At 50.6% G+C, this 20,935-nt stretch overlaps 1 protein-coding gene across 3 annotated transcripts in view; it reads left to right on the top strand.

The window, feature by feature from the left end:
- The first annotated feature begins 408 nt into the window (after positions 1–408).
- The window catches only part of ctbp2a (C-terminal binding protein 2a), a 433,668-nt gene continuing 413,141 nt past the window's right edge, over positions 409–20,935 (top strand). For all 3 annotated transcript variants that reach the window (XM_072479240.1, XM_072479239.1, XM_072479241.1), the window contains exon 1: positions 409–831. The gene's annotated coding sequence lies outside the window, so the exon portion shown is untranslated. The remainder of the gene's footprint in view (positions 832–20,935) is intronic.

Below are 20,935 nucleotides of genomic sequence, written 5' to 3' on the forward strand. Positions count from 1 at the left end.
AAGACTGGAAATGGCAACACAAATAGAAGAGGACAGATATTGCATTGCGTGGATTTAAGTGCGAATGTTTTTTTTAAAAATTTGTTTGGAGCATTGGCAGGCTGTAGTTGGAAAGTTGAGGTTTTGTCGGCGATGCTGGTGCTGTGTGTGTTTTGTGAGGATTAAGGAGTAGGCTCCTCTGGTGTCTGCGTGTCGATGCTATCAGGCTGAGTGGAGAAGTGAGCGGCTGGAGTGTTGAGTGCTGGAGGCGCGGCTGTCCATGTGGGGCTGTGTCATTGGTTTGGAGCAGACCCCGCCCGCGGAGCCCAGCACGATCGCAGGCGAAGCCGAGCCCAGCAAGTCTCTTCCCCCCAACCCCCCCCCCCCCCCCCTCCCCGGCAGCCCGGTCCCACCCACCCCCCCTCTCTCTCTCTCTCTCTCTCAAACACAACTCCATCTGGTTGGGTTTTTATTTTGGAGAGTGTGCAAAGCAGTGGGGGTTGTGTGTGTGGAGGACGGAAGGACGAAGCCGCTTCCATCCACCGAGAGAGAGCAACATGCACGGCGAGAGGCGGGCGCCCGGGATTTGAGCAGCGAAGCCGCCTTGGATCACCCCCCCCCCCCCCCCCCCGGTAGAAAGGAGCTGCTGGTTCGGGGCTTCGGCTCCGTCGCCCGGATCTTACAGGCTGTTAGTTGTTGGAGGATTAAGTTTTATTTATTTTTTGTTGATGTGGACCAGCTGTCCGCAGAGAGCCGATGGGAAACGTGTGCGAGGACAGCAAGTGATGGAGATGCTGAGAACGGCGCTGGTGCCAAGGGACAGGCGGCTGTAACTTGGCGGCGATCAGAGAGGTACCGACCCGGCTTTGGACAGCGGCGGCGGCTTCTCCCCCCCTCACCCGCGGCCCCATTAACCCCCCCCCCCCTCCCAGTGTTCACCCCCCCCTCCCAGTGTCCATCACCCCCCCCCCCTCCCAGTGTCCATCCCCCCCTCCCAGTGTCCATCACCCCCCCCCTCCCAGTGTCCATCACCCCCCCTCCCAGTGTCCATCACCCCCCCTCCCAGTGTCCATCACCCCCCCTCCCCCTCCCCCTCCCAGTGTCCATCTCCCCCTCCCAGTGTCCATCACCCCCCCCCCCAGTGTTCATCACCCCCCCTCCCAGTGTTCATCACCCCCCCCCTCCCAGTGTCCATCCCCCCCCCCCAGTGTCCATCCCCCCCCCCCCCAGTGTCCATCCCCCCCCCCAGTGTCCATCACCCCCCCCCCTCCCAGTGTCCATCCCCCCCTCCCAGTGTCCATCACCCCCCCCCCTCCCAGTGTCCATCACCCCCCCTCCCAGTGTCCATCACCCCCCCCTCCCAGTGTCCATCACCCCCCCTCCCCCCAGTGTCCATCACCCCCCCTCCCAGTGTCCATCACCCCCCCCTCCCAGTGTCCATCACCCCCCTCCCCAGTGTCCATCACCCCCCCCTCCCAGTGTCCACCCCCCCTCCCAGTGTCCATCACCCCCCTCCCAGTGTCCACCCCCCCCTCCCAGTGTCCATCACCCCCCCTCCCAGTGTCCATCACCCCCCCCCTCCCAGTGTCCATCCCCCCCCCTCCCAGTGTCCATCACCCCCCTCTCAGTGTCCATCACCCCCCTCCCAGTGTCCATCATCCCCCTCCCAGTGTCCACCCCCCCCCTCCCAGTGTCCATCACCCCCCTCCCAGTGTCCATCACCCCCCCTCCCAGTGTCCATCACCCCCCTCCCAGTGTCCATCACCCCCCCCTCCCAGTGTCCATCACCCCCCCCCTCCCAGTGTCCATCACCCCCCTCCCAGTGTCCATCACCCCCCTCCCAGTGTCCATCACCCCCCCCCTCCCAGTGTCCATCACCCCCCCCCAGTGTCCATCACCCCCCCCCAGTGTCCATCACCCCCCCCCAGTGTCCATCACCCCCCCTCCCAGTGTCCATCACCCCCCCCTCCCAGTGTCCATCACCCCCCCCTCCCAGTGTCCATCACCCCCCCTCCCAGTGTCCATCACCCCCCCTCCCAGTGTCCATCACCCCCCCCTCCCAGTGTCCATCACCCCCCCCCTCCCAGTGTCCATCACCCCCCCCCTCCCAGTGTCCATCACCCCCCCCTCCCAGTGTCCATCACCCCTCCCTCCCAGTGTCCATCACCCCTCCCTCCCAGTGTCCATCACCCCCCCTCCCAGTGTCCATCACCCCCCCCCTCCCAGTGTCCATCACCCCCCCCTCCCAGTGTCCATCACCCCCCCCCTCCCAGTGTCCATCACCCCCCCCCCCTCCCAGTGTCCATCACCCCCCCCCTCCCAGTGTCCATCACCCCCCCCTCCCAGTGTCCATCACCCCCCCCCTCCCAGTGTCCATCACCCCCCCAGTGTCCATCACCCCCCCCTCCCAGTGTCCATCACCCCCCCTCCCAGTGTCCATCACCCCCCCCTCCCAGTGTCCATCACCCCCCCCCCTCCCAGTGTCCATCACCCCCCCCTCCCAGTGTCCATCACCCCCCCTCCCAGTGTCCATCACCCCCCCCCTCCCAGTGTCCATCACCCCCCCCCTCCCAGTGTCCATCACCCCCCCCTCCCAGTGTCCATCACCCCCCCCTCCCAGTGTCCATCACCCCCCCTCCCAGTGTCCATCACCCCCCCCTCCCAGTGTCCATCATCCCCCCCTCCCAGTGTCCATCATCCCCCCCCTCCCAGTGTCCATCACCCCCCCCCAGTGTCCATCACCCCCCCCTCCCAGTGTCCATCACCCCCCCTCCCAGTGTCCATCACCCCCCCCTCCCAGTGTCCATCACCCCCCTCCCAGTGTCCATCACCCCCCTCCCAGTGTCCATCACCCCCCTCCCAGTGTCCATCACCCCCCTCCCAGTGTCCATCACCCCCCTCCCAGTGTCCATCACCCCCCTCCCAGTGTCCATCACCCCCCTCCCAGTGTCCATCACCCCCCCTCCCAGTGTCCATCACCCCCCCCCAGTGTCCATCACCCCCCCCCCAGTGTCCATCACCCCCCCCCCAGTGTCCATCACCCCCCCCCAGTGTCCATCACCCCCCCCCAGTGTCCATCACCCCCCCCAGTGTCCATCACCCCCCCCAGTGTCCATCATCCCCCCCAGTGTCCATCACCCCCCCCCAGTGTCCATCACCCCCTCCTCCCAGTGTCCATCACCCCCTCCTCCCAGTGTCCATCACCCCCCCTCCCAGTATCCATCAACCCCCCCTCCCAGTGCCCATCAACCCCCCTACCAGTGCCCATCAACCCCCCTCCCAGTGCCCAACAACCCCCCTCCCAGTGCCCAACAACCCCCCTCCCAGTGCCCAACAACCCCCCTCCCAGTGCCCAACAACCCCCCTCCCAGTGCCCATCAACCCCCCTCCCAGTGCCCATCAACCCCCCTCCCAGTGCCCATCAACCCCCCTCCCAGTGCCCATCAACCCCCCTCCCAGTGCCCATCAACCCCCCTCCCAGTGCCCATCAACCCCCCTCCCAGTGCCCATCAACCCCCCTCCCAGTGCCCATCAACCCCCCTCCCAGTGCCCATCAACCCCCCTCCCAGTGCCCATCAACCCCTCTCCCAGTGCCCATCAACCCCCCTCCCAGTGCCCATCAACCCCCCGCCCAGTGCCCATCAACCCCCCTCCCAGTGCCCATCAACCCCCCTCCCAGTGCCCATCAACCCCCCTCCCAGTGCCCATCAACCCCCCTCCCAGTGCCCATCAACCCCCCTCCCAGTGCCCATCAACCCCCCTCCCAGTGCCCATCAACCCCCCTCCCAGTGCCCATCAACCCCCCTCCCAGTGCCCATCAACCCCCCTCCCAGTGCCCATCAACCCCCCTCCCAGTGCCCATCAACCCCCCTCCCAGTGCCCATCAACCCCCCCTCCCAGTGCCCATCAACCCCCCCTCCCAGTGCCCATCAACCCCCCCTCCCAGTGCCCATCAACCCCCCCTCCCAGTGCCCATCAACGCCCCCTCCCAGTGCCCATCAACCCCCCCTCCCAGTGCCCATCAACCTCCCCTCCCAGTGCCCATCACCCCCCCCAGTGCCCATCACCCCTCCCAGTGCCCATCACCCCTCCCAGTGCCCATCACCCCCCCAGTGCCCATCACCCCCCCAGTGCCCATCACCCCCCCAGTGCCCATCACCCCCCCAGTGCCCATCCACCCCCCCAGTGCCCATCACCCCCCCCAGTGCCCATCACCCCCCCAGTGCCCATCACCCCCCCCAGTGCCCATCACCCCCCCCAGTGCCCATCACCCCCCCCAGTGCCCATCACCCCCCCCAGTGCCCATCACCCCCCCCAGTGCCCATCACCCCCCCAGTGCCCATCACCCCCCCAGTGCCCATCACCCCCCTACCAGTGTCCATCACCTCCACCCTGGTGCCCACTGCGCCCCTGGTGCCCACTGCCCCCTGGTGCCCATTGCCCACTGCACTCCTGGTGCCCATCACCCCCCTGGTACCCATCACCCCCCAATGCCATTACCCCCTTCCCGGTGCCATTACCCCACAGGTGCTCTGGCCTGAGCTGGCGGCATTACCCTCCACCCCCCCTACAACACTCTATTTCCCCACCATACTCTGCTTCCTCCCTGCCATTCTCTGCCTCCCCCCCCACCATACTCTGCCTCCCCCCCACCATACTCTGCCTCCCCCCCACCATACTCTGCCTCCCCCCCACCATACTCTGCCTCCCCCCCACCATACTCTGCCTCCCCCCCACCATACTCTGCCTCCCCCCACCATACTCTGCCTCCCCCCACCATACTCTGCCTCCCCCCACCATACTCTGCCTCCCCCCACCATACTCTGCCTCCCCCCACCATACTCTGCCTCCCCCCACCATACTCTGCCTCCCCCCCACCATACTCTGCCTCCCCCCCACCATACTCTGCCTCCCCCCCACCATACTCTGCCTCCCCCCCACCATACTCTGCCTCCCCCCCACCATACTCTGCCTCCCCCCACCATACTCTGCCTCCCCCCCACCATACTCTGCCTCCCCCCCACCATACTCTGCCTCCCCCCACCATACTCTGCCTCCCCCCCCCACCATACTCTGCCTCCCCCCCCCACCATACTCTGCCTCCCCCCCCACCATACTCTGCCTCCCCCCCCACCATACTCTGCCTCCCCCCCCCACCATACTCTGCCTCCCCCCCCCACCATACTCTGCCTCCCCCCCCACCATACTCTGCTGCCTCCCCCCACCATACTCTGCTGCCCCCCTGCCATACTCTGCCTCCCCCCCCCACCATACTCTGCTGCCCCCCCTGCCATACTCTGCTGCCCCCCTGCCATACTCTGCTGCCCCCCTGCCATACTCTGCTCCCCCCCCACCATACTCTGCCTCCCCCCCAGCATACTCTGCCTCCCCCCCACCATACTCTGCTCCCCCCCCACCATACTCTGCCTCCCCCCCACCATACTCTGCCTCCCCCCACCATACTCTGCTGCCCCCCTGCCATACTCTGCCTCCCCCCCACCATACTCTGCTGCCCCCCCTGCCATACTCTGCTGCCCCCCCGCCATACTCTGCTGCCCCCCCTGCCATACTCTGCTGCCCCCCCTGCCATACTCTGCTGCCCCCCTGCCATACTCTGCTGCCCCCTGCCATACTCTGCTGCCCCCTGCCATACTCTGCTGCCCCCTGCCATACTCTGCTGCCCCCTGCCATACTCTGCTGCCCCCTGCCATACTCTGCTGCCCCCTGCCATACTCTGCTGCCCCCTGCCATACTCTGCTGCCCCCTGCCATACTCTGCTGCCCCCTGCCATACTCTGCTGCCCCCCTGCCATACTCTGCTGCCCCCCTGCCATACTCTGCTGCCCCCCTGCCATACTCTGCTGCCCCCCTGCCATAGTCTGCTGCCCCCCTGCCATACTCTGCTGCCCCCCTGCCATACTCTGCTGCCCCCCTGCCATACTCTGCTGCCCCCCTGCCATACTCTGCTGCCCCCCTGCCATACTCTGCTGCCCCCCTGCCATACTCTGCTGCCCCCCTGCCATACTCTGCTGCCCCCCTGCCATACTCTGCTGCCCCCCTGCCATACTCTGCTGCCCCCCTGCCATACTCTGCTGCCCCCCTGCCATACTCTGCTGCCCCCCTGCCATACTCTGCTGCCCCCCTGCCATACTCTGCTGCCCCCCTGCCATACTCTGCTGCCCCCCTGCCATACTCTGCTGCCCCCCTGCCATACTCTGCTGCCCCCCTGCCATGCTCTGCTGCCCCCTGCCATGCTCTGCTGCCCCCTGCCATGCTCTGCTGCCCCCTGCCATGCTCTGCTGCCCCCTGCCATGCTCTGCTGCCCCCTGCCATGCTCTGCTGCCCCCTGCCATGCTCTGCTGCCCCCTGCCATGCTCTGCTGCCCCCTGCCATGCTCTGCTGCCCCCTGCCATGCTCTGCTGCCCCCTGCCATGCTCTGCTGCCCCCTGCCATGCTCTGCTGCCCCCTGCCATGCTCTGCTGCCCCCCTGCCATGCTCTGCTGCCCCCCTGCCATGCTCTGCTGCCCCCCTGCCATGCTCTGCTGCCCCCCTGCCATGCTCTGCTGCCCCCCCGCCAAGCTCTGCTGCCCCCCCGCCAAGCTCTGCTGCCCCCCCGCCAAGCTCTGCTGCCCCCCCGCCATGCTCTGCTGCCCCCCCGCCATGCTCTGCTGCCCCCCCGCCATACTCTGCTGCCCCCCCTGCCATACTTTGCTTTCCTCCCCACTATTCGCTGCTCCCCCCACTTGCCAATCCCCATTCCTCTGCCCTAACTGCACAAACTAACAATGTCATCTTAAAAGTTGTTTAAAACGGCCGACTCGGTAACTTTCCTATTGGCATCACTGGAAAGGAGCTTTTACTAAAACACCCATTGATTTTTAGATTGCTTTGAAGAGGTGTTTACAGTTTTAGAAGTCGACCATTTTGACATTCAGAATTTTCAGATCTGAAGTCTTTTTACTGAAAGAACACATGACACTGAATGTCTTTCGACACAAACCACTGTGATTGTGAGTGACGAGCACAAGGTCATTCATTTTATAAGGTTTATGGTTGCATGATACAATTATGAAATTCAAATGTAGGAACAGTCTCTTGTCAAAAAGCAGGCTGTTTTTTATTAAAGCTTTATGAGTGTTTTAAACCGATTCCCTTTTTCCAAGTTTAACACCAGCATTAATGTTCCTTTTGTTTGCAAATGTTACATAGATAGCGAAATCTGAATACAAACAAGCACTATTTTATTTCCTCTGTGCTTCATATTTGACGGGCTGAGAGTGGTGTACACATTGTAATCCAGGGTCATATATGATCAGAGCAAGTACTACCTGTTGAATAATGTATTTATTCCATGTCCCATTTCCTTTTGAATGAATTGATTTTGATTGGGTTATTGCTTACAAATACAACAAGATAAATATAGTATGTAAGGTTAATAAGTGACTGTTGACCTATGCAGGATTTGGGCATGAACTTGGCATTGCATGTGTTTGCAAAGTCTCTTGGTGCAGATATTTTGCAGGATGCACAAATATGTGACAGTTAACATTATCCAGACAATAGACTCGTTGTCAGATTATATAATTGGTGAATGATTAAGTATTGATAAGATATAACGCAAAATGTAATCTTTTACATTTTGTTCCCTGTTGAACAAGGCAAGGTGAAGCGTTATGAATTAGTAATAGAAATATTGGTTAATTGCACAGACTTACATCTGACTCTAACTTTGCTGCTGTATAATTAAGATAAACTGGCTTCAGAGTTTGACTTCTACAGTGACCCGGCTATGCAACTCAATTGAGATTGATTCAGGAAATTTCAAAGTTGTTTGATTCCTTAAATTGTTTTAGTGATATATTAGTGAGATTAATGTTGTTTTCACATGCACTGTAAATGGTCAATCATTTGCAACATATTCAAAACAAGATTGCATTTTTAATCCTACTGTTCCAGTGAAAAGGAGTCCACAGACATAGTTGGTTAGCATGCCAATACGGAGTCGTTTAGGACACCTAGAAAGATGCACAGGTCAGACACTCCCTGATAGTTTTCTTCTTTTCCACGTGGTCACCCCCAGCAAATACTGGCACAAGTGCAGAAACCTCTCTGTCTCTCTCTCTCTCTCTCTCTCTTCTTACCCTCCTCTCCTCCCCGACCTTCCCAAACCTCCTGACTTCCAAAAAACGTATTGGTTATTCCAAGGAGGAGCCCAGTAATCCAGGAGCATGTTAAAGTGGGTTGGTACTTAGTTGTGAGGTCAGAGTCAGACCACAGTAACAGAAGGATTGGGGGAGTTGGCAAGTGGTGTTTCCCAGAATCCCATACTTGTCCCACAGATTTTCACGATAGAAATTGACTTGGATGAAGGAATAGGGAGTTGTATATTCATGTTTACAGATGACCCTAACTTATAGGCACAGTAAATTGTGTGAACGATGCCATAGATGACTGTGGCAAATCGGAGTGCGAAGTGGGAGCTACGCAACCATTCACTTTAAATTTGAGAAAATTAAAGCAGGATAATGCAGGTGTCCAGGAGGAGGAGGATTTGGGTATTTTGAACAGATATTTAAATTAATCAGATAGGCTAATGGAACATTGATCCCGTATCTCAAGGGGGATGGATTACATAGGGGTAGGAATTCAGGCGCATAGAGCGATGCTCAAATCCCATGGAACAGTGTGTTCAGCTCTGGGTCCTGTACCTCAGGAAAGATGGTTATCTTAAGAGGGTGGGGGGGGGGGGGGGGGGGGGGGCGTTGTGGACAGCAGCACAGATTCTTCTGATTGATAGCAGGGATTAGCCCATACCTTATGTGACCCCAGAGTGAATCTTTTGGATCGGAGCTTATGAGGGTTCTTGAGCAGGATGGAGGCCCCAGTTGTTGAGATGGATGGTGGGTGGGGTGGGTAGAATGAGGTTGAACATGTTGAGCATGCAGGGTTTTAAAACAAAAACATCTACGCTTTCTCAACCTTTTATTTTTGCAGCAGGCATCAGGCCTCAAAGATTTGTTTGTTTGGCAATACCTACCATTAGAAAAAAAAAGCACGCAAATATTTAAAGGGACTCTGCAGCTGCCAGCACCCAGTCCAAGCTCTGAAAATGAAATGAAATAAAAATCGCTTATTGTCACAAGCAGGCTTCAAATGAAGTTACTGTGAAAAGCCCCTAGTCTCCACATTCCGGCGCCTGCTCGGGGAAGCTGGTACGGGAATTGAACCGTGCTGCCGGCCTGCCTTGGTCTGCTTTCAAAACCAGCGATTTAGCCCTGTGCTAAACTAGCCCCTGTAAGGTTAGGAGCCTCTGGAGCTCACAACCCCAAACTATGGCCTAAAGGGTTAGGTTATGAAGTTGCCCAAAGTTGTTTTTCGTTCCCTTGAGTCTAAGAGACTGAGGGGTGATGAGTTGAAATTTGAAAATGATCGTTTCTGGGGCAGTACTGCTGTCTCACGGCGCTGAGGTCCCAGGTTCGATCCCGGCTCTGGGTCACTGTCCCTGTGGAGTTTGCAAATTCTCCCCGTGTTTGCGCGGGTTTCGCCCCCACAACCCTAAGATGTGCAGGCTAGGTGGATTGGCCACACTAAATTGCCCCTTAATTGGAAAAAATGAATTGGGTACTCTAAATTTAAAAAAAACACGAACATTTATAATTTCTCTGTGCCTAACAGTATTTCTCTGGTTGGGTATCAGAACATAATTAAATCAGCGGTAGAGCAGTTGGAATGAAATCAGGCAGCACTTTTTACACAATAGGTTGTGGGAACCCGGAACTCACTCCCAAAAGGATGTGGATGCTTGGTTCACTGAAATTTCCAAGATTGAGATTGATAGGTTATGTTAGGGAAGGATATTAAGATAAATGGAGACAATGAGAGTAATTGAATTTGGGGTAAAGATTGAATAAAATTGTGGAGCAGGTTCTGGGAGGGGCTGCAATTTAAGTTTAGGAAAATAGGAATAGGAATAGGTCGTTCAGCCCGTCAAGCCTGCTCCGCCATTGCCGATCATCCACTTCAGTGCCTTTTCCCCACACTATGCTAATATACCTTTACATCATTTGTGTTTAGAAATCTGTCAATCTCCGTTTTAAACTCCTCGTCAATTGAGTTTCCACAGCCATCTGGGGTAGAGAATTCAAGAGATCACAACCCTCTGAGCAAGAAATTTCTCCTAATCTCGGTCCTAAGTTTCTTCCCCCTTATTTTGAAATTGTGCCCCCTGATTCTAGACTCCCCAAACAGGGAACACATCTTACCTGCACCTACCTACCCTGTCTATCCCTTTAAGTATTTTGTAAGTTTCATTGAGATCACTTCTCGTTCTTCAAAACTTTGGAGAGCACAGGCCCAGTTTCCCCGGATCTCCCTTCATAGGTCAGTCCGAGGACAAATCTGGTGAACTTTGTTGCACTCCCTCTATGGCAATAATATCCTTCCGAAGGTAAGGGGACGAAAATGTTACGCAGCACTCCAGCTATGGTCTAACCAAGGTTCTGTACAATTGAAGCAAGACTTTGTTACTCCTGTACTCTTACAATAAAGGCTTAAATCATTACCCTTCCTAATTGAAACTAACATGCAGAAGCAGCAAGCAGTGACTTATTGATGAGGACACCCGGGTCCCTTTGTACGTCTACACTTTCTAATCTCTTACCATTTAAGAAATACTGTGTGTATCCATTCCTCCTACCAAAGTGGATAACCTAACATTTTTCTGCCTTGAAGCCACTTTCCATCTTCCTCACAATACACATTCCTGCCTAGCTTTCTGTTGTCATGGAACGTGAGGGCGACATGTGGCGCAATGGTTAGCATTGGGACAGCGGCACTGAGGACCCGGGTTCGAATCCCGGACATGGGCCACTGTCCGTGTGGAGTTTGCACATTCTCCTCATGTCTGGGTGGGTTTCACCCCCACAACCCAAACATGTGCAGGTTTGGTGGATTGTCCGTGTTAAATTGCCCTTAATTCGAGAAAAAAAGAATTGGGTACTCTAAATTTAAAAAAAAATCCTGGAACATGGAAGCATTGCATTTGGTCTCCTGCATCCAAATCATTGATCTACACCAAGAACAGCTGGGGCCGAAGTGCTGATTCTTCCAGTGCCCCACTAATCACAGCCTGCAAATGGAAGAATGACCCATTGCTTTCTGTTTTCTGCCTGTTAACCAATCCTGGGGATACTTTATCAAAACACCTTCTGATAATCCAAGTATACTACATCCACCGACTCCCCCTTTTATGGTCTACTTCTGTTTGTTTGCCCCTCTATGGATGGAAGAGGGTGGCAATTCTTCTGCGTTTCTTGTGTGCACCTGCTGATGGCCAGCTTCATTGTGGAAGATGCCTATGAATTTATTCTGTGCCTTATTTTTCACCTCAATTTAGTATGAGAACGGGGTCAGAGTGAATTGACGTAGTTTTACTAATTTTCTCCCACCATCTATTTTCCAAAGGCATTGGCTGTTGCTCAGTCACAATGGACAGTGCGCTCCAGTAGTCTCCACTCGAGTCAGGGTAATGAGGGCAGATGGGCTGTGCAACCAGGTGGGGCATCACAAGTTTACCCCAATACCAACTTTCCGGCCAGTGATAATGGGCAGTGACCAGGAATGGGAACCTTGGGCTCCGTTAAATCAGAGGGCACACTCACCAATTGTAAAACCACTCCTGCTGCCTTGGCGGTGGCCAAATAATTCTGTGAAACTGATAGTTCAACCTGGTGACCTTTTAGTCTCGGTGGTTTATTGCTGCAGGGGCCTTTGCCTTTATCCACAACCGATCAAAGGGACTCTTGATTTCAGATTATATTTTAAAAAGTTGATTGTGCAGTCAGGATGGGATGGCTCATTCCATTTATTCAAAATTCTGTTGTCAAGTTTCAGTCTTTGAATTTGTAGTGTGGTGAAAATAATCACAGGTATCACACTTCAGAAATTGAGTTTCAGCACCAATCTTATTTGCACTGCATTACAGCAGGCCTGAAGGAAGAGTTGATGTGTATGTTGTGTGTGTGTTTCTTTCTGATTTAAATGTATGTATTTTCATCTGCTTGATTTTTGGGAATTATAGAATAGAAATCTGCCCAGGCCCTCCAACAGATGAAAGAAATTGCTTCTTGCACACTAATACCCAGATATCTTACTGTCCAGAACAGTGACTTTGTTTTGACAGTGGCTGTTAGGGTGACATTGCAACAGTCAAAAACATGCGACTTGTGTGATCAGGAAATATAATTTGATACCTTTGATGTTCGAAAAAGGGGGCAGCACAAAGCATTTTGCAATGCAGTACAGGTGGTCAGTACTTATTCCGGACAAGGTGTTTGCTGCTACTGCTGAAACTCCATTCGTGCAACTACCACATCCAGGATATACCAGCAGCTTCCTCGGATTTCAATTAAACAATTTATACGTCTTGACCGCAAGTTTAATTTTTTTAATTGTCACAAGTAGGCTTACATTAACACTGCAATGAAGTTACAGTGAAAATTCCTTAGTTGCATCTTCAAAAGAATACATTTCACTCTTCTGTCTGAATACAGGGGCAATATCCACTGGAGAGGTGATGCCCTATTGTACCTTGTTGGCAGTCTTGTGTATGCTGGACCAATGAGCTGTCTATGGTCTTCGTTATTGGAAGAACCAATAGCATAATTTGTTGGCTATAAAAAGAAAGTGGAGGAAGTGGGTTCCCTCATGGGCAACCCTGCTCTGGATTTTAATATGGTTGTTGTAGAAAAATAAAAATTGAGCTTGGGAAAGTAATTGCGTATATACAGGATTTCAGATAGAATGGAAGATGTTGAAAGTGGAACTTTAGACATTTTACTATCTTTCCATTTATATTTATCTTGGTCGGAAATGAGTCGTAGAGTTCTCCTTGCTACCTCCCACCATTGAAGTTGTTCTTTTGACAGAAGTGATAGCTGCACTCTTCCCACATTCTTACCATGATCAGCTGGTAGAAGCTTCTGTGAAACTGAGCTGACCCTGCTAGTTTATTTCTCCTGGAGATGAACTATCATTGCAGCGAGAACCCTGGCTGTGAACAGGCAGAAAGAGTGCTAACTGTGCAAGTAGGTAGTATTTGAGGCTGGATCTTCCTGAGTTGGCAGTCCATCATTCTGCCAGCTCAGCTGTATCACAGAGCAGCTCTCCACTTTGTTTTTATTTGCTACATCTGTTGCACCCCCTAGTCTCACATCTCGACTTCTGCTATCTCTGAAACTAAGTGCATTTCCACTCCATTCACTTCACTCTTCTCCTTGGCCACATTTTCCCATGATTTTCCAAGGCTTTTAAAACTCATGTGTCGGATGTACCTCTTTCTTTGTGAAAGGGGTTACATCAATGCAAATTGTTTAATTGCACCAGAATGGGCCAAATGAAGCAGAGAAACTAGTAAAAGGAGGGCTTCCTCCAATCGTGTTAAATGGAGCTTCATTTTAAAATGTATCTGGATTATATGGCAACAAGATTAATGTGTGAGTGCTAGAAAGTGAGGACGGTATTGGCAAATGCATAATGTGCATGCTTTTTAATGATTTTATTTTTTTGCCATTTTGTCCACTGATCTGAAATACACTTATATTGAAAGCAACAAATGCAAAATATCTCAGATGCTGAAAATCCAAAATAAACTCTGAAACCGCTGGGAACACTGAGCAGGCCAAGCTGCATCTGCAAAGAGAGAAACGGTTGATGTTTCAGTTTGATGACCTTTCATTATGAAATTTTGCAGTAAATTGCATTAAGCCAGCCAGGTGATTGAATCAATGTGACTTCACTGCAGCTTGATTTGAATATGGAACCGGTCGTGTCAAACTGCCAGGCACCCTGTGTTTAAAGAATGTGGATTATTTAGAGTTCTTCAGTTGCAGATTTATGATTATAAATAGCATCCGAATGACTCACTTTCCATTGTACTAATTGAACTCGCACTTGCATTCTGGTGCTATTAATTGTGTGACTGCTCATTTTTGAACTGTTGCTTAACTGGAGCCTTGAACAGAAGGAGCATGAAAAATACTTTCATGCGTGTATTAAAAGGTGAACTGCAAGGAAGTGCAAAATGTTTTGCACGCGTTTCTGGCAGTCTTCATTGCAGTTTGTTATACGGGATCCCTTTAAACCGAGAGGGAGGGAGTTGGAATTCCAGAAGTTTGTGCACTTTCCACTTATCTCATGCTCCCCACATGGTGGTGGGATGACATTTTTTCCCCATTCAGGCAGATCTCAAGTGGGTTGTCAATCTGTAGTTGATATCCTTTAAGGAGACATTTCCTTCAGTCGGAAAGGCTCTTCACCTGGGCTTTCATGACCTTCCGGCACCCCAGTTACAGCCAAGGAAGTATTTCTGAAGTGCGACCACGCTTCTCGTACAGTGCCATGGTGGCCAATTTGCAAAGAGCAAGATTCCACAAGCAACCATGATACAATCTGTCTAGATTATCTGTTTCATTGATAATGGTTGAGGGTAAACATTGGCCGGGTCAAAGAACGCCATGAGATTGTTTACATTCACGTGAGAAGCAGGCGGCTCATCAATGTAATATTTCATCGGAAAGGTGGCATTTCCAAAGCATCCGGCGCTCCCTCATCTCTGTACTTGGGAGTGCCAGCCTTGTTTTCGTGCTCATGTTCCTGGATTGGGATTTGAACCCACTATCTTCTGGCTCAGAGGCTATCACTGAGCCATTGCTGACACTCAGGGCACATTGGTTTGGAATTCCCCTTGCATGCAGTATGTCCGAATGATGACCAGAATTAACTGGAAGATAAGGGTTACTATCATTACCCTCTTACGACTAGTTTCCCAGTTAATATTTCTAGTCTCCTCATAGTGGACATAACAAGTTTCTATTTTCCTCTTCTGAAACTTAGCATTTTAAAGTGCAGTGTGAAAGATGCCCCAATTTTGCTTTTCTCATTTTAACAGCATCTTCATCTGTGCAGCATGAAGTGACCACTTGATTCAAAATTCACTTTCTGTATCATTTCCATTCAGACAAACTGACAGTAGATTGCCAGCCTTGTTTGCTAGTTGGTATTTTCAATATAGCCATTCAGGGAGTTATGCTGATAGTGAAGAAAACTAACCGTTTATTTGAGGGGTTTGTAATTAATTAATTTTGATGTGTAAATTCCACGTGGCTCAGAGGAAGTGATGATAGAATAATGAATGCATTGTATGAGGAATTTCTATGGGATTGTTTTTGTTTAGTTGGTTTGTTAAGTTTGAATGGATTGCAGTGAGATTTGCTGTAATATAATGATGAATGAACTTAGAAAAGTTACAGTAACCCCATGCAGATACACTTCCAAGATTGATGCAAGTACAATCAACCCATTTTCAAATGTTTTTAGTTATTTTCTGGAGCCAAACAAAGACTACACTGTTAGATAGTTGCCTGCAGCTTTATGTTTTATGTCCCACATTTTGTGATGTATTGTTAAACCAATCAGGTGCTGAAGTATTCTTCTGTGACTAAAACTGTTATCGCACTCCAGCATGATATGGAATTTATTGTTGGTGCAGTAACCATTCACTGCCGGAGCTAATTATCCCTGGTAATTGTATGTTAAATCTGCAGTATTCCAAGGAGCTGTGTAGAGATTAAGTCCGATTTTTTAAAAAAAATCACTAAGTCGGAATGAGAAAAGGGCATTCACTTTATCAAACCCATTCCTTCCTTCCATAGGCTATGTGCAGATCTTCCTGTCCCACCTATTTAATAACAGACTGGATATTCATCACCTACTGAATCCACCAAGGGAGGTTTTGATCTTTTAAAAATAATCAAATGTCAGACTATCTCCATCATCACATTCCCACCACTTAACCCTCGGTGGCTGTCCAACATAGTCGGTTCCATCGCCACCTTCCCCCTGTTTCTTCCTGTTATAATTGCAGAGGGTCCATGATCCCATGTCTGTGGAGATTGCCTACTCTGTAGAAAGATTAGCCTGTTTTTATAGACGCTGGTGAGTCTGTTATAGTTGGTTAAAACTAGCTGTGACTCACTGTGAAAAAGACCTTCTGGGCCCAAAGCACCTCCTTGTGTGTAATCCTTTATCTCCAGCTGACAGACCTTTAGATAAGTGATATACCATAAGGTGAAGAGAGAAGAGAACGACAGCTTGTGTGTAATGAGAGGACTTAAACATCCGTAGCAAACGTGATTGTCATCATTACATCAAAACTTAAAAACACACCTTAGTTTGGATTAAAACAGAATTATCTACATTTAAGAAAGCGGGTTAAATATCAGGGTGCATGTGAATAATCTGTTTATTAATTGTAAGAAGGAATTTTTAAAAAATCATGTATGGAATGTGGGCGTCACTGGTTTGGCAGGCATTTATTGTCCATCCCTAGTTGCCCTTCAGAAATGGGGGTGAGCTGCCTTCTTGAACCACTGCAGTCCTGAGGTGTAGATACCCCCACAGTGGCGTTAGGGAGGGAGTTCCAGGAGTTTGACCCAGCGACAGTGAAGGAACGGCGATATATTTCCAATCAGGGTGGTGAGTGACTTGGAGGGGAACCTCCAGCTGATGATGTCTGCTGCTCTTCTCCTTCTAGATGGTAGCGGTTGTGGGCTTGGAAGATGCTGTCCAAGGAACCTTGGTGAGTTACCACAGTGCGTCTTGTAGATGGTGAACACAGCTGCCACTGTTCGGCAATGGTGGAGGGTTGAATGTTTATGGAAGGGAGAGCAATCAAGTGGGCTGCTTTGTCCTGGATGGTGTTGAGCTTCAAGAGTGTTGTTGGAACTACACTCATCCAGGCAAGTGGCGATTATGGGGGTGGGTGGGGGGGGATTCAGCGATAATAATACCATTGAACGTCAAGGGCCGATGGTTAGATCCTCTCTTGTAGGCGATGGACATTGTCTGGCAATGATGTGGCGTGAATGAAACTTGCCACTTGTCAACCCAAGCTTTGTCCTGGTCTTGCTGCATTTGGACATGAACTTCATTAATTGAGGAGTCGTGAATGGTGCTGAACATTGTGCCGTCATCTGCGAACATCCTCACTTCTGACCTTATGATGGAAGGGAGGTCGTTGATGAAGCAGCTGAAGATGGTTGGGTCTAGGACACTACCCTGAGGAACTCCTGCAGTGATGTACTGGAGCTGAGATGATTGACCTCCAACCACCAGAACTGTCTTCCTTTGTGCCAGGTATGACTCCAAACAGCAGAGCGTTTTCCCCCTAATTCCCTTTGACGGGTTCCTTGATGCCATACTCGTCAAATGCTACCTTGATTATCATAGATTATCATACAATTTACAGTGCAGGCAGTCAAGTTGATGTCAAGGGCAGTCACTCTCTCCTCACCCCTGCCATTCAACTCTTTTGTCCATGTTTGAACCAAGGCTGTAATGAGGTCAGGAGCTGAGTGACCTTGACGGAACCCAAACTGAAGGTCCGTAAGCAGGTTATTGCTGAATAAGTGCTGCTTGATAGCACTCTTTATGACCCATTCCATCATTTTATTGATGATGGAGAGTAAACTGTGAGGGTGGTAATTGATTGGATTGGATTTGTCCTGTTTCTTGTGTACAGGATACCTGGGCAATGTTCCACTTTGCCAGGGAGATGCCAATGTTGTAGCTGTGCTGGAACAGCTTGGCTAGGGGTGCTGCAAGTTCTAGAGCACAAACCTTCAGTACTATTGCCGGAATATTGTCACAGCCCATAGCCTTTGCAGTATCCAGTGCCTTCAGCCGTTTCTTGATATCACTTTTATTATTTGCACATTATAGCCTGGAAATTACTTTTAATGATATTGGCAGATAAATGCTTATCATGTTTGCATAATATTTTTATGGCTAATATCTTAGTAGAGATGGATGGAATTTAGTGGGCCCGTTTGCTGCGTAAAATCACATTATGACTGCTAAATCTCACAAGAGGGCCATAATGAGATTTGTGCCAGCGGGATCTCGGTTTGAGATCTTCCCCGCACCCCTGCCGGTGACGTGATCAGGTTCATGTCTAGAAAGCGCACAGTGAGTATAGCCCCCAGGTGGTGAGGGGCATGGCTGGGCAGTGCCCTGGCACTCCCTCCTGGCATGGCCAGGATAGCATTGCCCGGGTGGGCCTCTGGAGAGCCCCATTGGGAGGGTTCCCCTTATGTGTGGGGTGGTGGGGTTGGGTTTGTTATGGGGTGGTTGTACATGCACTGGAGTGGTGGGGACAGAGACTGTGGAGAGGGTCGAGGACGGTGCCAGTGATGTGGGGGGCCGGGTGGCGCGAGTGGGTCCAGTAAGGGGTGGGTAGAGAGCGTGTGGAGGTTGGGAGTGTTCCCTATGTCCGACGGGGTCCAATCGCCTTTGGCAGGGTGTAGGGGAGCCTTTAATATTACTTTGAGATTGGGGTGCTGTTCTGATCTCATAATCCTGGCTTCGCCAGCGTGTTTAGGCCCTGCCTCCCTGGCTGGCTGTGTGATCCTCCCCAGCACTTAATAATTGCCCAAGGTGCTGTTAAGTCAGGTGAGAAAAGACATCTATGAAGCCAGCGAGTTTCACATCGCATTTCTCGCCTGATTCAGCACTCTGTGCAATTTGGGAAAAATTCCACCTGTTCACTTTGTGCACGAACAAAAATGGGCTACTACCTCCACTTTAACAATGAACGAAGGATGTCATATTGGTGTGGTAAGTATTGGTTTGCTACTCTGACTAAAAGTGATACATTATTTTATTTTGGTGAGAGAGACTGAATTTAACAATGCACTATGTTGATTATTCTCATCCTAAAAGACAACTCTTGCTATTATAGACTATATAAATGTCTGTCCATTTTTATTTTGCAGCAGAATAAACTAACTGGCAGATTTTGTTTGTTTTGTCAATGATTAGTGTAGACCGGTGCTTAAAGTAACTGCACCCTAATTACTTCTAAGTTAAAGCCTTCGCAGAATGTTATTATCTTGGAAAATAATGCAGATTTTAAAAAAACATGTTTGCAGTGATGTACAGAGAGTATGTTTGAACTATTTATGGATTGTGGTTTTTAGTTCCACGAGTGAATCTAACCAGATGACCCATGAATTCTAAATAAGTTTACGTATGGACAGCTTCAGAGGTAGAAATGGAAAGCATGATTTATTATTTGAATAGTAAATTATTTAAAATAATGTAAACTAGTTTCAAACAGTTTTTAATTTAAGAATTGTAATGTGAGCTGTTGGGGTGGACGGTGGTGCTCTAACCCTGGTTTAGCTGGTTTAGCTCAGTGGGCTAGACAGCTGGTTTGTGATGCAGAACAAGACCAGCAGCACGGGTTCAATTCCTGTCTCAGCTTACCCGAACAGGCGCCGGAGTGTGATGACTCGGGGCTTTTCACAGTAACTTCAGACTTGTGACAATAAAAGGTTATTATTATACCCATTTTTATTCCAGCGCAAGTGGTCGCGAGATTGTGTTAATTCGCTTGCTCCTGAAATTGCTTTGTTTGTTTGAGCTGCATTGTATGGCGGGTTTGGCCACAACGGAACTATCGTCGTGGGTTTGTCTTGCTCTTGCAGAAGTCGCACAAAACCATAGCTAGAATTTTCTGCTTCTGACTGTGAATTCCCCCGATACTGTGGGGAGGTACACAAAGCACATCCATCGTGGAAAAAGAAAATGACTCCTGGCTTGTACAGATGGGCTGCCAGATCGGCAGCTGTTTACCTTTGTAGCCTGTGGCACTTCTCTCGTCAAGAGCACCCGATGAAACCGTTCCAAGGAGAGTTTAGCTGTCCTTGGGGCAGTGGTATTGAGTTGTTTACCTCGCGGATGCTTTGGTCACTGGAGACAACCATGTCAAGGAGATCTGAAACTGTGCTATGTTGTATGAGGTCTTGTCTTGCGAGAGGTCGATGGTCACCATCTTAAATAATTCCTAGACGGGAGATTAAGATATAATAGTTCATAGGATTGTGCCAGCTCCAAAATAATTTGATTTACCGATGACTCATGCAGTCGGCGTGAACCTTTAATTTGGTGACTCAGTGCAAATAACTGACTTAATACAAAAATCCATCAGTTACTGTGTGTGGAAATAAAGATTGTACTTATTGTTCAGTCTGATGCCACGGGCACTAAGTATTGTACAGAGAATAACAATAAATTCCAACAAGGTATTTTATTGAGTTGCAGACCTATAAAGAAGCCATTAGCATTGTCATGCGTTGCTGAAACAAGTTGTGTTTGGGTGGAGCAGGATGGAAGTTCAGGTTATAGTCGTGAGGAGTGATGAACAAGCACAATGCTCTCCCCTCCATATCATGCTCATGTTACCGTTATTCATCTGTGAACCTTGATTATAATTCTTAGCACCCAGTGGAACCACAAGTAAGATCAGAGCGAAGCCGGTTGCCATCTTTTGCCGGATATTCATAGACATGCACCTCTAGCTAGAGTCACTGGATAGCAGTCAGAACTGGTCCAAAGATGTGCAGGTTAGGTGGAGTGGCCATGATAAATTTCCCCTTCGTGACCAAAAGGTTAGGAGGGGTTATTGGGTTACGGAGATAGGGTGGGTGCGTGGGCCTAGGTGGGGTACGCTTTTAGAGGGTCAACGCAGATGTGATGGACCAAATGGCTCCCGACTACACTGTAGAGATTCCATGATTCTAGGAACCCTGGCAGCTTTTGGCCTCTATTTATAATGGGGACACTGTGCTCAATTGTAGCAGTCCCTGTTGTGGCCAGCTAACTCTGCTCAAACTGGAGCTTTGCTGATCTCTACGGATTCTATATTTGTCACAAATATGCTTTAATTTAATTTCCCAGTGTAGCCCTGTTATAGGGCCCAGAAGGTGCCAGGTTGGATTCCTGATTCGTGGGGAATTACAGTTAATTTGAAGTACTGCACTTCAAACTTCTGAACTGGAGTCGGCTAAGATTTCCGCTACCCACGACCATTGCTGGAATGTACACAAATATGTATATTG

This window comes from Scyliorhinus torazame, chromosome 16 (assembly GCF_047496885.1).
Source record: "Scyliorhinus torazame isolate Kashiwa2021f chromosome 16, sScyTor2.1, whole genome shotgun sequence".
NCBI classification, from domain to species: Eukaryota; Metazoa; Chordata; class Chondrichthyes; order Carcharhiniformes; family Scyliorhinidae; genus Scyliorhinus; species Scyliorhinus torazame.